The 16,763-nt window shown below is 35.8% G+C and overlaps 1 pseudogene; it reads left to right on the top strand.

Moving 5' to 3' along the window:
• Nucleotides 1-4,546, top strand: part of LOC132630450 (uncharacterized) — a 67,731-nt pseudogene extending 63,185 nt beyond the window's left edge.
• The last annotated feature ends 12,217 nt before the right edge of the window (nucleotides 4,547-16,763 follow it).

Genomic DNA, 16,763 nt, shown 5'->3' with positions numbered 1-16,763 from the left:
GTAGACACCGAACACCGCACCAAACTAATTCGGTTCGGTTCAGTTCGATTTCTTAAAATTCGGTTCGGTCTGATTTTTCGGTTTTCGATATTTATGCCCACCCCTAGTTCTATCTAGAAATAGAAAAAAAAATCTCATTTTTAAAATTTTTATAAAAGTAAAATAAAGTATATGAAATTTAAAAAAATTGGGGAAGAGGGGGGGGGGGGGGGGGGTGAGGGGGAAGTTAAGAAAAAATTTCTCACTTTTTATATATTTTTTTTAAAAGAAGTCAAATAAATTAATAGAAAATATTGGGGGGGGGGGGGAGGGTGGGGCATGGCGGGGTGGGTGGTGGGGTAATGGTTGGGTGGGAGGTAAGAAAGAAATTTCTCATTTTCAAAATGAGTTGTTATTGGGTGTAGTGTGTTCTTATATGGATATCCATATTTTACCCATATTTTTATGGGTTAAAAAGAGCTATTTAGCCCATATTTACCCACCTGAAATATGAGTGACCAACTCACTAAAATATGGGTTAAATGGACTAATTTTCTAAATATGGATTCAAATTGCCACCCCTAGATAGAATTGGGGGTGGGCATAAATATCGAAAATCGAAAAATCAGACCGAACTGAATCAAACCGAACCGAACCGAATTAGTTTGGTGCGGTGTTCGGTGTCTACTTTCAAAATACCAAAATTAAAAAAATTGAACTGAAATTTGAGAAAACCGAACCAAAAAATCGAAGAACCGAACGTCCACCCCTAGTTTGTAAGACTATTGCTGCCTGTTATACAAATATTTCATGTTTCATAAGTATTCATTGTCATCAAACATTACCAATAGAATTGTAAGCGTGATGCTCCAGAAATTTCATTTTAATCTTGGTTGTCTGCAACTTCATTTTGTAAAATGATTTTCAAGAAGTTTATGAAACTGATGCACTAAATTTCCATGCCATAGCTGTATGGAATAGAAACTATTGTGCAATTCAAGGGCATCTTATTAAAGCATAGTTACTATTTCTCATCTTGTAAACTCATAATTCAACACTAGTATGTGACATGAACTTCATGCACGCTAAAATCTATGGATAGATGTATATTTTTTTACGCAGTGTCTTGTTGGTGCTTAAGCTAGAAAAACCGAACTAGAAAAAATGGAAATCGAACCGAATCGAACTTTAAAAAATCGAATTAGTTTGGTGCGATGTTCGGTGTCCACTTTCAAAAAATCGAAACTAAAAAACCAAACTGAAGTTTGAGAAAACCGAACCGAACAACCAAACGCGCTCCACCCCCCCCCCCCCCCCCCCCCCCCCCTCCCCTCCCCAGATAGAACCAGGAAAGCCCTCTTTCCAGAATCAATGCTACTTCTTAAATGTTCCCAGTATCAATAAAAATCATAGGATAAAGATGAATAAAACCTATTAGGAATTCTATCTTTTTGAGGTTAGTGGTATTGCGCTACACAGAGGCAGAACCACATGGAAGGGTCAGAGTGCACGGGCACTCGTTAACTTCGGAAAAAATTATGTGTATATTTGTGTATGTACCTTGAAAAACTATTATATATTTAATTGTGCATGCCAACGAACAAAGGCGTGTCTGTGGTGTGTTGGTTATTATTGTTGTTTTCCTTACACGTGACCCAGGATCGAACCCCAGTTGTCACGCTAATTAGAATATTTTTTTCACCTATTTTTTTTAGGAAAATAATAAAAGCACAAATGAGCTCCGTCAAGTTTCGAAAATGCGAATGACCTAAACTGTAGCTAAGACAATCACACAATGAAAGCAAACACTCTACTAGCAATGGGGGAGGAAAATATGCATGTCTTAATAAAAGCTTGGTTCAAGCAGTCTATGTGGCAGGCTATGCCAACTAGTTTGAGAGTTATTACTTGTTATTTTTTCACTTACATTAGGTAATGTGTTTCTAGGTTTTATTGAGTAGTGGAATGAAATGGGTCCAAATAAGCAGAATGAACTTCGAAGGTTTCATATAATCAATCTTAACTAGTCTGGTCTTGAGGTGTATTTGATTGATTGATTTTAATTTTTGGATAAGTTCTGATACAGGTATAGTAAATGGGGAAATATTATTTCAAATATGATTTTTTTCCCGGTAATTATTCCTGTATGCCCCTAGGGATTTTGTTCAACTGTAAAGGTGGTGTACAGTGCATGACGTGTTGTATGGACACATCACGTGTTCGGGTCAAGATTGGTAAACCAACTCTGGTATATACGTGGAGAAGCGTACACAAGAAATTACATTATCCATTGAGTTTCGAAACTGGAAACAATGAACTTCTCTATTATTAAATAGTTTTCATATATGATTTATTTTGTATTGATATAGGTTCTGTAGTCATGTTACTCCTTTGTCTAAGAGTTATATCTAAATTATAGAAAATAATTTGGGTGTAGGGAAGCAGGAAAGCTAAATGTCGAGATGTGTTCTGAGGTCAATGTTTTGGTGTTTCTGTTTGTGGGTCAGACTTAATATATTTGTTTCTTATAGTGGTTATTTCATAGGAAAAGGTTGTGAAACTTATGATTTGTTTTCATGGTTTTAGTAGTGATAAATTGGAGGGGAGCCTTGGCGTAACTGGTAAAATTGTTGTCATGTGACCAGGAGGTCACGGGTTCGAGCCGTGGAAATAGCCTCTTGCAGAAATGCAAGGTAAGGCTGCGTACAATAGACCCTTGTGGTCCGGCCCTTCCCCGGACCCCGTGCATAGCGAGAGCTTAGTGCACCGGGCTGCCCTTTAGTAGTGATAAATTGGACTTAATTGCAGATAGCAAGTGGTTATGCTGAAGGAAGCATTAGAATCTGGGATTCCGAGAAAGGGATATGTGAAACCACACTGAATGGGCATAAAGGGGCTATGACGGACCTTCGATACAATAAGCTTGGATCATTACTAGCATCTGGATGCATAGATAATGACGTTATTTTATGGGATGTGGTGGGTGAGACGGGCCTGTTTCGCCTTCGGGACATCGAGATTAGGTTCATACTATCTTCAATCTAGGGATAACGTATTTTTACATTTCTGACTTCATTATGAGTTACTTATGAAATTCTAATTTTGTTCCATTGCCATATGTGTTGCAGGTAAATAATTTTGTTCTACTGCCATATGTGTTGCAGGTTACTGATCTTGTTTTCTTAGATTCTGGCAAAAAACTGGTAACGACTTCTAAGGACCAATTTGAAGGGTATGGGATCTTGATATTCAACATTGCATGCAGATTATAAGTGGCCATCATACTGAAATTTGGTCCATAGATATTGATCCTGAGGAAAGATATCTAGTCACTGGTTCTCCTGACCCCGAGCTTCGCTTTTCCACAATAAAGCGTGATTTAGCTGATGGACAATTGATTGCTAACAAAAGCGAAACAAATGTAAATAATTACTTGCCTACTGAAAACAAAAATTGATTGCTAACAAAAGCGAAACAAATGTAAGTAAGTACATGCCTACTGAAAACAAATGGGAGGTACTGAAGTCATTTGGTGAAATTCAATGCCAAAGCAAGGATAGAGTTGCAGTAGTGAGGTATAACAAGTCTGGAGACATGCTGGCTTGTCAAGTTGCAGGGAAGATGGTGGAAATATTCCGTGTGTTGGACGAGTCTGAATCTAAACGCAAAGCGAAAAGAAGAGTCAGTAGAAAGAAGCAGAAGAAAGTTGCCAAAGAAGGCCTTAAGGCAACGGAAAAAGGAGAGGCAAATATAGGAGCTGAAGGAGGCAGCAATCCTGTTGTTACAGTTCTGGTTATCTTCAAGCTTCATCAGACTCTACAGGCTGGAAAGAAGATCTCCTCAATTTCTTTCTCACCAGCTACTTCAAAAAATTCACTGGCTACCTTAGCATTGTCGTTGTAATTTATTTGAATTTCATGCTATAGAAAGGAGTTCAGCTACTAAATTGAGTGCTATTGAGCTTCAGGGGCATCGTGCTGTTGTCAGAAGTGTTACTCTCAGCTCAGATAACATTCTTTTGATGTCGACTAGTCACAGTTCAATTAAAATATGGAACCCTACTACTGGTTCTTGCCTCCACACAATTGATTAAGGATACGGTCTCTGTGGACTATTTGCTCCAAGGTTGGTACAAAAGGTGGGACCCTGGAATTTATTAACGTTAGAAGCGGTACTTGTGTGGAAGTAGTGGAAGCCCATGGTGGTGCTGTTCAGTCAATTGCTCTAATTCCAGATGGAACAGGTTTTCTCACCAGTTTAACTCCAGATGGAACAAGTTTTCTCACCGGCAGTGCCGATCATGACACTAAATTCTGGGAATGTCAAATGGTGCAAAAGGCTGGTGAAGTACGTAATCTAAATTTCTCTATATAGAAACAGATACCAAATTGTCAATACACGGATAACTCATGCTAAATTACTCTGCATAGTGTAGTGCTGTTATCTGCACTATGACTCCAAATGTTGGGATTCCATGTTGGTTGGTTTAGGAGAGAGACCCTTGGATTCCTATGAAAAAGATTATTTACACTTCACCACATACTGTATAATTGCTCAACAGCTATAATGGTACTCTTATACTTGTTAAAAAAGTGGGCTATAATAGTGCTTTTAAACAAAAGAAATAGTAGCATAGGATAAGTACAACAACAACATACCCAGTGAAATCCCACAATGTGAAGTCTGGAGAGGGTAAAGTATACGCAGACCTTAATCCTATCTTGGAAGATAGGGAGGATATTTCCAAAAGACCCTCGGCTCAAGAAAAAACATGACGAGAAAAGGTTAGATAAGCACAAACAGTTTAAAGCAATATGAAAATGAAACTGAAGAAAGCGAAAAAGTCATGATAGAGAAAAATAAGCATTAGCTACCACAGATAAATAAGATAATTGAAGTACAAGAAACAACATATAGTAGCAAGAACCAAATGCCAATAGACTATAGATCAAAACTGCGACTACTAGTACGAAGGGATACACGGGACTACGTAATAGTCTTCTACCTTAATCTGAGTCCTCCATAACCTCCTATCTAAGGTCATGTCCTCAGTAAGCTAGGACTGCGTCATGTCCTGTCTAAGTACCTCTCCCAATACTTCTTTGGCCCACCTCTACCTCTTCTGAAACTGTCCATAGCCAAATTCTCACACCTATGCACAAGGGCATCTATGTCTCTCCTCTTCACATGCCCAAGCTTGCTTCATGCATCTTGTCCTCCACCGATGCCACTCCCACCTTATCCTGGATATCTTCATTCCTAATCCTATCTCGCCTGGTGTACCTACACATCCATCGCAACATTCTCATTTCGCAACTTTAATCTTTTGGACGTGAGAGTTCTTGACCGCCCAATACTCTGCCTCGTACAACAAAATCGGTCTCACAATCACTTTGTAAAACCTGCCTTTAAGTTTTAATGACACCTTCTTATCACACAGCACTCCTGAAGCGAGCCTCCATTTCATTCACTCTGCACCAATACGATGTGTAACATCATCGTCAATATCCCATTTCCTTGTATAATAGACGAGTAAATTCCTTAACAAGTCACCCATGTATTGAGAATTCCCTACCAATATTACTTTTTTTTTTCTTTTAGGATTAGAATATCACTCAACTTTCACTATTTTCCTTAGCATATACTTAACACACAAAAACCTCCTTCTTTCCTAGTTGGCATGCCATGTCATTTAATATTTTAATTTTTTAATTTTTTAATAGTATTAAATTTTTGACTCATCCAATCCATCCATTTTACCCAAACAACCCATATCGTAACCCATTTAACCCATCAAATAAGTGCTAACTTTTACTCAATTTATTCCACAAGGAGATAATACCAATAGTTCATATTTCAATGTTTTTATACCTGATTTTGTCACTGAAGTTAAGGGCCCATATTACCAAATTTAATTAGGACAATATTTTCTTTCCATACACCAGTCGTTCATATTTCAATGTTTTTATACCCGATTTTTCCACTGAAGTTAATGGCCCATATTACCAAACTTAATTAGGGTAGTATTTTCTCTCCATATAAAGATGTGGTATTTTACTGTATTGAGGAAACAATTAGACTAGTTCCTTAAGATTGATCTAGAAGGAAAAACAGATATGCCTGATCAATATATGTGCACAAAACAAAGTTGATCTTCAAAATAACAAATTGTAGCAGTAATACTTCAAAGAAGCTTGTGAAGAAGTATGTCAAGTAACCTGCTGCAGACCATAAAATGACTGTGGAAATTTAGCAAAAGAAGACACATAATGTTGTCTAAACAGTTTCACATAACTGACAAAAGACACTAATACATAATCCCTATATTCTAACTAGAATTTCTATTCTTCTTCTGCACAACTGCATAATCCTTCATGACTTTTCTTTTAAAATGCCTTTCTCTTTTTGCCATAGGAGAGGGTCAATCAACAGCTTCAACAGGTACACCTCCCTGATCCAACAATAGAAAAAACAACACAACTAAGTAACGGAACTAAATAAAAAAAGAAAAAAAAATATCTACGACTCATTATCTGAATTATAGCTGACTGGTTTGTTAAGTTCAAATCCACTTCAGAGTTGACCCACATTTCCGGGTAATAAACTTTAGAAGGACCCCAAATGTCATCATTTTCAGCTTGTTCTTTTGATTGATCTGGAGGTTGACTTGAAGATGCCTCAGCATTATTTTTTAGCACATTATAATGACCTCTTGCATTGTGGCCCTCCTTCTTGCAAATTGAACACCTTCCTCTTACAAAACCTTTTTTGGATAACTTTCGAGGTCCCATTTACTCAGCCCTTTTTCCAGCTCTCTTTTTGGCACTTTTAGCAGCTTTAGTTGGTTTTTGCTTCTCCAATTCTTCAGGCTCTTTTTTCCTATTTTTGGGCTTTCGCCCCTTCTTCTTCTTCACAATAGTAGGGGGAAGAACCTCCCCACAGTTCACAACTTTTGGCCAATGGTCTTCATGGTTTGTTGGGTTGATGTAATGTGAATACACAATCTTGAAGGTATCAACATTGTAGAATGCATGCACATAGTCTTCCACTCTTTCATTGTTTTCAATAATACTAATATAGGCATGAGGACATGGCAACCCAGTTAGCTCTCCTACAAGTACAACTCTTAGCCACCATATCCACCACATACGGCCCATCAACCAACACCTTTGGTCCTCCTGAATAATCAGAGTTAAACAGAGAAGCCTCATCGTTAATTTCGTTAAGTTTTTTGACAATCCTGGGGCAAATCATGTCTTGGTATTTGTCAATCCAAATTCTCTTTGTTACCCCCCGTAGTTTTGTACGTTGAAATTTATAAGTGATTGGATGTTTTAAGTATGGACATTGGAGTTACCTCCAAGGGTATATGAGATTACATGCGTTTATCTTATGATTACGAGGGTTTAAGCTCATATTATAAGTTATGTAAAGGATTGGAGGTCAAGTGAATCAAGAAATTAAGTCTGTGAGACTTTGGAGAAAGTACGAGGGGCAATTTTAGCCAAATTTGAGGAAAAATATCTTTTAGTATATGAGGGGTTTTGAAGCAAAACAAAAGCCTAAATTGCAGTTCATGAAGTCTAGTTTCCAACGCAACAAACCGCTCGTCGATACGACTTCAGAGTAGAGAATTACGGACGTTATAAGTTAGGCGGGCAGAGCAGGGACTGCACTGCGGGAACGCACAGTGTCACGCGCTGCTACAGTGCACAGGGCTACAGTGCTACAGTGCCAACCGACTTTAATCTACTATATAAGGACTAAAATCCATCTTTTTCTCCATAATAAGCTTCCCAAATACTCTAGAAAGCTCAGCCAACATAGGAGAGCTTATATGCACAACAAAGTAAGGATTTTACATAATTTTCAAGTGGCGGAGTATTGATCGAGGTCCGAGTAACGTCTAGTCGCAATTATAGTTTTGTTTTGTGTTGGAGTTGACTTGGATTCAAGTAAACATTGAAGATTTTGCTATTCTAGCAAAAGTAAGGTATGAATCTCTTTTCTTAATATTGATTTAGGAATATTTACGAGAATAAGATTTATAATTATTGTGTTGGTATTGTTGATGTATGGATTGAGGTTTGAAGAAAGTTTTGGATGAAATTGTGCATATTTATCTTGTAGAATCTTGATGATATTGTTGTTGATGCTGGTATGGTTGTTGTTGTTGTTTTTGGTTGTTGGTATTGTGATTTCGGTCTAAGCATATATACAGGAGAGATGCTGCCCGAATTTCGACAGATTCTAAATGGATTCGAATTAAAGGCTTAAGACGAACATGTAAGGATGAGTCTAATAATAGTGTGAATTGTTTTATATGTAGATTACGGGATTGCGAATGATCTTAAGTAAATTTCAAGACAGGAAGTAAGTTGGAAAGTCGAGAAATAAGTCTCCAGGTATGTTAAGGCTAGTTCATTTCTTTCTAAAGGCATGATCCTTTTGTTATAAACCTTTGTGTCATACCCATAATATCCTTGGTTCCATAAATGCTAGAAGCAATGAATCACATGACCCTTATGACATTATTGAGCTTCTAAAGGCATGATTCTTTTCCTACAAACCCATGCATGAATTCCATAAAAATCCTCATTTCCAAAAATGTTAGAAATTCATGACTCTTAAAGTTTTTATGATGCTAAAGATGAATAATTTTTTTTTTATGATGGCCATGACGATGATTACGATGGCTTTATATATAAAGGTTCCAAACCATATGGATTTCATGTTATTATGTGATGATTCAACTTACCTCATGATTTCTTAATTCATTCATTGTTGGCAAATCTCACGTTATGACACTCGTTCCTTCAAGGTGGGATATAATGATGATAATTGATCCATAATATATTCGGAGGTTATCGACCTTACGTCACTCCGATAGAGTTGCAGCTTTTAATTGGAATCTCATGCATTCTTTTTTTTTTATATATATATATATATATATATATATGTATATTCTCACATTGTGCCGCGCTATAGTCGGCCGGGTACGACACCTATTGTGCACACCACTTCAAATAGATGTTCAAGGATAAGTGACGAAGACCAGACTATAATGAAAAGGATGGATGAGATTCCTTTAAGGAAAGGTATCTAAATCGTTTTAGCTAATGTGCTGAAGGTCATTTGACAACCCGAAATATATGAGTCTTATGATTATCTTATGAGACACTAAAGGTATGGATCAAGTTGGGTATTGAAGTTAAGGCAGCAAGTGCTACAGGATAGGTCGATATTATCCTTCTCCGGATATTAAAGTAAAGTAATTATGATATAATAATAATGGGGAAAGAGGAATATGTATATACAAGAGTAATAAGATTATGATATCATGAGGAGAGAAGAAGCATGAATAAGGGAAGTATATTACTAGTAAGGGTTAAGTGGAATTCTTGAGAAAAGGATTAAGGCGTTGGTAAAGATGAAAAGTCGTGCGGGTAAATTTCTAAAGTAAGTAAGCAGAGAGGAGAGAGGATGGCAAAATGTGATAAAAGACAAATGTGAAGACCTTGGAAACAGATCTGAATAAACAGGGTTGAAGTATAATGACGATGGGTATGGATGTAATCCGAGATGGAGAAATCAAATTTTACAAAAAATGCCAAGGGAATTTCGACTCTTAAGGTACATCCGAGAGGATAAATATGAAATCATATTGATACGTTCACCTAGGAAATGGACAAACCACTCCCCTAAGAGACGACCTTATAAATGGAAAGGATTTGTACTTCTAATAGAGTATTTTACGAATTCCGGGGCCAATGCGGTAAAATGGTAAGGCGGAGAAGAGCGCTTTATGAGAAAGAAAAGTTAAGCAAGGTTCTAAGAGCGAAAGTAAGAAAAGTGGACTAATGGATTGGCCAGAAGAAGTTATGTAACCATCAAGGACAAGGGGAATGATAATAAGCTAATAAATCTAGCAAGAGGCAAAACACCAATAATCGATAAGAGTCTTGGTAAGAAGTACAGAAATTTGGTCATAAAGGATATTGGAAGAATGTACGAGGGACGTGTATGAATACGGGTAAGTTGTAATATCATAAGGGTTGGACGAAGGTAGAAGACGAAAATAGTACACTTGTGAACATTTCATGATAAACACAAGTAATTGGTAAGAAAATTTGAAGAACTATGATGCAGAGCTGTGACGCAAACTATTAAAGACAATGAGACAATACAAGTTAAGCTAATGGAAGGATGAATCGTGAGAACGAATAGTATAGCATGGATGTGAATCAGGAATTAAAATAAACCGCAATATCAAAGGATCTTAGGAAAAAAAAAAGGTAGTCGGGAATGAAAAATACGGCTGAAGGAGCATCGTGTAAAGACCCGGACAAACTTTGATGTCACCATTAATTTATTAGCCTAAAGGATTAATAATCATGAAATGAAGAAGTGGTGTGAGGTGTCTTCAATAAGTGTAAATCCTTGACTTAGTACAAATGTTTAGCTAGTAAAAAAAAAAGGAAATGAGTTAAACTAGACAATGAAGGAAAATTCCGATGTTGTATGTGATAAAAGAGTTAAAGGAACGCTAATGTCAGGTAGATGGCTACCAAATCCGGTTAACACTCGAATGTTATTAATATATGAGAACGTCCCTTAAGGGGGGAAGCCAAATTTAGTTTCAAGATAAATTACAATACTTCTAAGCTCAGAAAGAGGAGCCATTGTTTGAGAAGTATAGATCTACTAGCGGAAAGTGGGAATGGACTAAATGTAAGTATGTGTGTGTATATATATATATATAGGACAAGAAGCATGATAAGATGAAGAAGAATTAACAAACAAAAAGAATAAGTATTGTCAATAAAGTACATTGTGTTTCCAAGCTATGGTTCGAACCACTCTCACCGGACAAAATATGAGTTGCATTTAAATATGCAGTGAAGTCCGCCACAAGGTAATAAAAGAAGAAAAAGGGCGGCATGATGACCAGGGATGAGTATAAGGGACAACCTGGATCACTAAAAAGGAAATTCTAGTAAAAGAGGAGATAAAAATTTTAACAAGGGGGAATAATTATAGAAGGTTGTGATTAAATAAGATTTTATTCTAATTCCACGTTTATGAGTTAATTATGTTAAGATTCGATGAAAGGAAATTGGAGGAAGAGTTCCAAATATGAAGTTGAAGATATTTGAATCATAGATTGGCATAAGTTGTGATTGTTAGTATGATATGAAGGTAGTCTTGCTATGACAGACAATAATAATGATGAGGAAGTGTCGCATACAAGTGTATAAGGTATTGTGTTGCGGTTGTTGTTGTGGATGGATTATGGAAAGAAGTCTGGTTGATTGAGTTCAATTTGAATATAAATTTCTCGGCTACTCGATATACATTGGATGAGTGTTATACCTCATTTTAAACGGGTCAAATTGGAGTACAACATATTGGTGATTCCTATTTGTTTATTTTTAAGGAGTCGCCACCTAATTAATTTTATTGGTGAATTAGGACACCTAAGTATTAATTAAGGTAAAGCTAAACTAAACATCCATTAATGATCCGCTTAACTAATATGATTCTAGGTAAGGGTTCTTGGTTATCCTAAAGGGAAGGGGTTAGGCATTCTTTAAGATTCACTAACTACGATTAACCGGTCAAACTTAGGTTATTTAATTAAGACTAAAAATACAAACATAACATTTTAAATGTTTAGGAAAATAGTTTGTAAATATTATCAAGATTTTTTTTTAAAAAAAGGAGAATATAAGGCTGCTATTTAAATTAAATGAGGTAGTAATTTATAGAAAAGACTTTAGCCATATTATACTAGAAAATGTGCTGGATTAATCAATATACTAATATGCCTTCGAAATAATTCAATGATTAAGTATCAATTGATTTAAATTGCTTAAATTTATCAACTGATCAAATAAGATCAAGAAGGCAATAAACAAATTAGCTCATTATTATATGGAAAGTAGTTTTAAAAATATAACTATTCTCTTTTCTGAAAAATTGGGCCTTGTTTGGAAAGTAAGGATCTAAATTAAATTTGAGAAAAAGATTCATCTATAGCCACTACTAGAAATGATCATTTAATGCCTTTATATAAAATTAACCATAAAACTTAGAACATAAAAAAAAAACTTATAAAATAACGTTTAGGCTATAATTTGAAATAGGTGAATAATTTGAAATCAGACTTAATTCTTAATTGGATCACTCAACCCATTTTTAAACTTGTAATAAAAAGTAATTAAAAGGAAATCTTGAACCAACGAAATAGGCTAAATTATTAAACCTTTAAATACGTATTTCGAAAGCAAACTCAAACCCTAACTACCCATTATCACTAAGCTATCCCCACTAATTCCGCTAGGATTCTCTAAGCTAAGAAATAAAAAATAAGACAAAATGTTAGTCAAGCAATCAAATACACAATGAAAATAGAGTAGCGGAAACAAATATAATCAAATGGGTCCAGCCCATTTTATGCTGCTGCAATCCGTTTCTGCTATATGGGCCTTGGCCCAAAATCTTTTTTTTAATGCTGCGGATAGGGATTGACACGAGAGAGAGATCACGTTGGGCTTTAGCCCAACACCGAATGTGGAAGAAGACGCGTGACACGGATAAAATGGGGATGCGGGTCAAGTCTCAAAAAGAGACTTCTTGTAGCCACAGAAGTCTTTTACGAAGACCCCAATTTTCTCCCAAAGTGCACATGCGGAAAAAAAAAAACAAAGATAAGGAATCAGAAATATACGTAACCATTAAATAAGACAAGACATATATGATCTAAAATTCAAAACAGATCAGCGGGTTATGTATATACCATGTATATTTGAGTATACTTCACGTATTCACATTCATAAGGATGCTTAGAGGGTTAATATTGGAAAGCTTTTGCCTCCGTCTTCCCGATATTGCACAAGTTCCAAGGGATTTCATGAATCCCAGGCATGGCTAACACCGGGGAGGGTTCAAATTTAATCCATAATGACCAACTAATCTCCACATAAATGTATTAGCTAAGGTATACTGGTCATATACATGCACATACATAATCAAACACAATATACACTTAGAATGTCCTTTGATAATTCAAATAGTGCTCTGCTATTGCACACAATTAGGGAAAATGACAACAGTGTTTTGAGAAACTAGCAATACAAATCATTGAGATGCGTTTTTATTCTGAAAATGTATTTACTATCATTTGAACAGTAAGAAAGATTAGAGAAAGCCAATTAACTTGAAAACTAATAATCTTGTCCATGCAGGAAGTAATATAACCCACAAATGAAATCAAGCTTGAACAACACAACAAATACATGTTAGAAATTATAATTCCCAAACTTCAAAATATCCATTCCATTCTTTTATTTGATATTCGCAGATATACTGCGGCCAATATCCATCCTTAGTTCCATTAAGCTTAAGTTACCTTAATAAGTGTAAAACTCCAACCATTCAAAACTCTAACAAATTGTTACTCCAACACTTAACTCCTCTATTGCAAGGAATAAAACCAAGACAACACCCTATGCAAATTTCTTTTCAGGTATTGCCCCTTTTTTACACTAAATATTAACCTATTCATGTTTAACTTGGTTGCCTTAATTTCAACCTATTCGCACTTAAATAGTGGTTTAATGCACTCTGCCCACTATTGGAAAGCTAAGGAACTTCAGAATATAGTCATGTATTGTCCCATAGATAAAGTTAACATATTATCTCGAAACCAACTGTAGAAACTTAAACCCAACTCAAACAGAACATGCAAGACCTTAAGCTCACATCAAATTTAAACAGAACATGTAACACATGACGTTCTAGTTGGAATGACGAAAGAAATAAATTATACCAGAAAACAGTGGGTGTTTTTTATTCTCAAAGGCATTTCTGGCTACTTTCTAATGAGACCTATCACTTTGAACTTAAAGAGAGTAATCTCAGCTAGTGACATTAGAATTTGAAGGAAGACGAGATATTCTGCTTCATATATTTAACAAGTGTGTAGATTATCACAAGCTAACCTGGGCTAAATATACTAACATGATATTCATACTAACACATAATCAAATCTAAGCATCTTTTCCCAAATATTCATAATGCACACCCTAAAGACATCAGACCCAATCTAGATGACTCAGATCTTGTTTTAAACTAATATTTGAGCACACAGGATCATGCTACAGTTTAACATATCATGTGACATTACTAGTTGACATAATCATCCACGCATGAACTCATATGAACACATAAATACTAATAAAAACTGAAATTAAACTAAACTAAATTAAGACATAAATATATAGAACTGTTAACTACTAAATTGGAAACTAAATCAAACTAAGATATGAACATATAAATATCATTAACTACTAAACCGATACTAAACTAACTAAAACAGGAACATGCATAATGCTGCTAAGCTACTAAATTGAAATTAAACCAACCGAAACAACAAACATATATGAACACATAAACACCTAGTAATTACTAAAACTGAAATTAAGCTAACTAAGGAAGAGTTGTTTACCTTCTTCGAGTGCAGTGAACCAGGATGCGGGGTCTTGGATCTACACTAGAATATTAGCGACTTCGAATCTTGAGTGCACTCAGATCCGAAATATTGATAGAGGCAAAAGATAATGAAAGCTTAATATTTCAAATAAACACAAAGAGATGTTGAAACTAATGAAGATTTTCTTTCTAGGGGGATTGAGGCGGCTAAGAAAGAACTCCTTTAAATGACCTAACAAGCGATTATTTATAGGAGAACATCTAGGGTTCTGCTAGGGTTCAAAATTTGGGCGGGATTTAAATCGAATTCCATTCAAATCAAAACGTTAGGATCCTTAGCTGTGTCATTGGATCAGAAAAAAAAAAATAGAGAAGAAGACAAAACCTATTAAAACCTTGTACCCGAAATAAAAAGGGCTGATAAAGAAAAAGACTTCAACTTCAAAAGTGGAAGAAATCCATTTAAATCATTTCAAATCGAAAACAGAAAAAGAAAGAAGAAGACGACTTACGATGGTTGAACACTGATGGGGAAAGGACGAGCCATTAATTCCTTTCCCCAAAGTGACCATGCATGGCCTGTAGGATCGAAAGAGGGTCTGCGACTTTAGTGTTTTCATCGGAGAGAGAAAGAGACGAAGAGAGGCGCCGCTTGCATTTGGATGTCATTGTAACCCTAATGAATATTGAACGAAATGGGGTTGGTTAGGTTAAAGAGCATGTGGGTCAGGTCGGTTTACGGGTGTGGGCTGAGCGGTTCGAATGGTGGGCTGACTTCAACGAATTAGGCCTTAGCCTAAATAGTTTTTAAAATTAATATTTTGGGCTGCTTATTATTTTGGGTGCCAATGGGCTGGTCCGAAAAGCATTTGTGGGTCGATTGAGTTCGGATTTTGGGCTCAAAATTTAGCTGATGAAAGAAACAATTTGGGCTTCTAAATTTAAATAAAAGACCTATTTTAATTAACTACATATTAACACGTGCTAAGATATTACCTAATATAAAGGTATATATTTATTAGTACTCAGAAAAAAATAAAATTATATGATATCATAATAGCCATGCAATAATATTTTAATGTTTAATAGTAAATAAATGCAATTGTTTAATTGCACAAAATAAATGCGATGCGTGTGTGCATAAGACGGTAAATAAACATGTTAAAAGTGACCATAATGCAAATCATAATAATAATAAATATAATAATACTAATAATAATAATAATAATTAAATAATAATAATAATAATAATAATAATGAGAAAAAAACAACGGTATTAATTAAATTGTGGTAAAGTATAAATGACTATTCTTAAGTTATCAAACATTAGAAACGCAAATAAATATTTGGAAGAAAGGTGGGACAAAATTGGGTGTCAACAATGAGCAATCTGAGGTAAAGTAAGCATCGAGAGTAATAAGACGATAGTAAGGAAAAAGCTAATGCAAATCATCTGGGCGTTATCACAGATGGAACTATGATGAGATTGTAATGAATTAAGGAGTCCGGCCAAGAAAATGAAAGGACATGATATGGTATATATAAAATCAATCAGTACTAAGAGGGATAATCTAAAATAGCACCAGAGAAGCAAGCAAGGAAAAGTACCGCAACCAAATGTTACACCTCGGAATATTTTCCGTTGGTACGCAAGTGAATGAACTAGTGATGAATATGAGTGCATGATGTCCATGAGTAAGAAACAACGTTTGATGACCTTAGGCGAGATTTCGAAGGTATCCGATGTGAGATGAGAAAGGTGGCTAAGTTAAGATGAGATATAAGGTGAGTGATGCATGTGCATGGACGTGGGTGATTAAAATGAGAAGTCTAAGAAATATGGGAAGTTGCAGAGTTACAACTGCCCAGTGGTCGTAAATTGCAAAATACGGACCGTAAATTGCTATACGGTCCGTAAACTGGCAGTCGTAAACTGCCATGCAAGGTTTCAACTCTCTGCCAGTCAAGAAATAGTAGAATACGACCTGGAGGACGGACCGTAAAGTGATTTACGGCCCGTAAACCATGGTCGTAAATCACCATGAAGGCAGCCAAGCTTCTGGTTATGGAAATGGTTAAATACGCCCATGGAGGACGAGCCGTATAGTGGAATACGGGCCGTAAACCATGATGGACGACCACTATTCATCTCAGCACAGATTTCACAAGTCATTAAATAAAGGGACCAACACTTGTTTTATTTCATTTCCACATTGAACCACTTCTCTCTAAAACTTCTCTCTACATTTATTATATGAGTTTTCAAGGATTGTAAGCCATCAATAAAATTA

The sequence above is a fragment of the Lycium barbarum genome, chromosome 3 (assembly GCF_019175385.1).
Source record: "Lycium barbarum isolate Lr01 chromosome 3, ASM1917538v2, whole genome shotgun sequence".
Classification (NCBI taxonomy): domain Eukaryota; kingdom Viridiplantae; phylum Streptophyta; class Magnoliopsida; order Solanales; family Solanaceae; genus Lycium; species Lycium barbarum.
The sequence above is the reverse complement of the archived record's forward strand: the minus strand, read 5'-3'. Positions and strand labels throughout refer to the sequence as shown.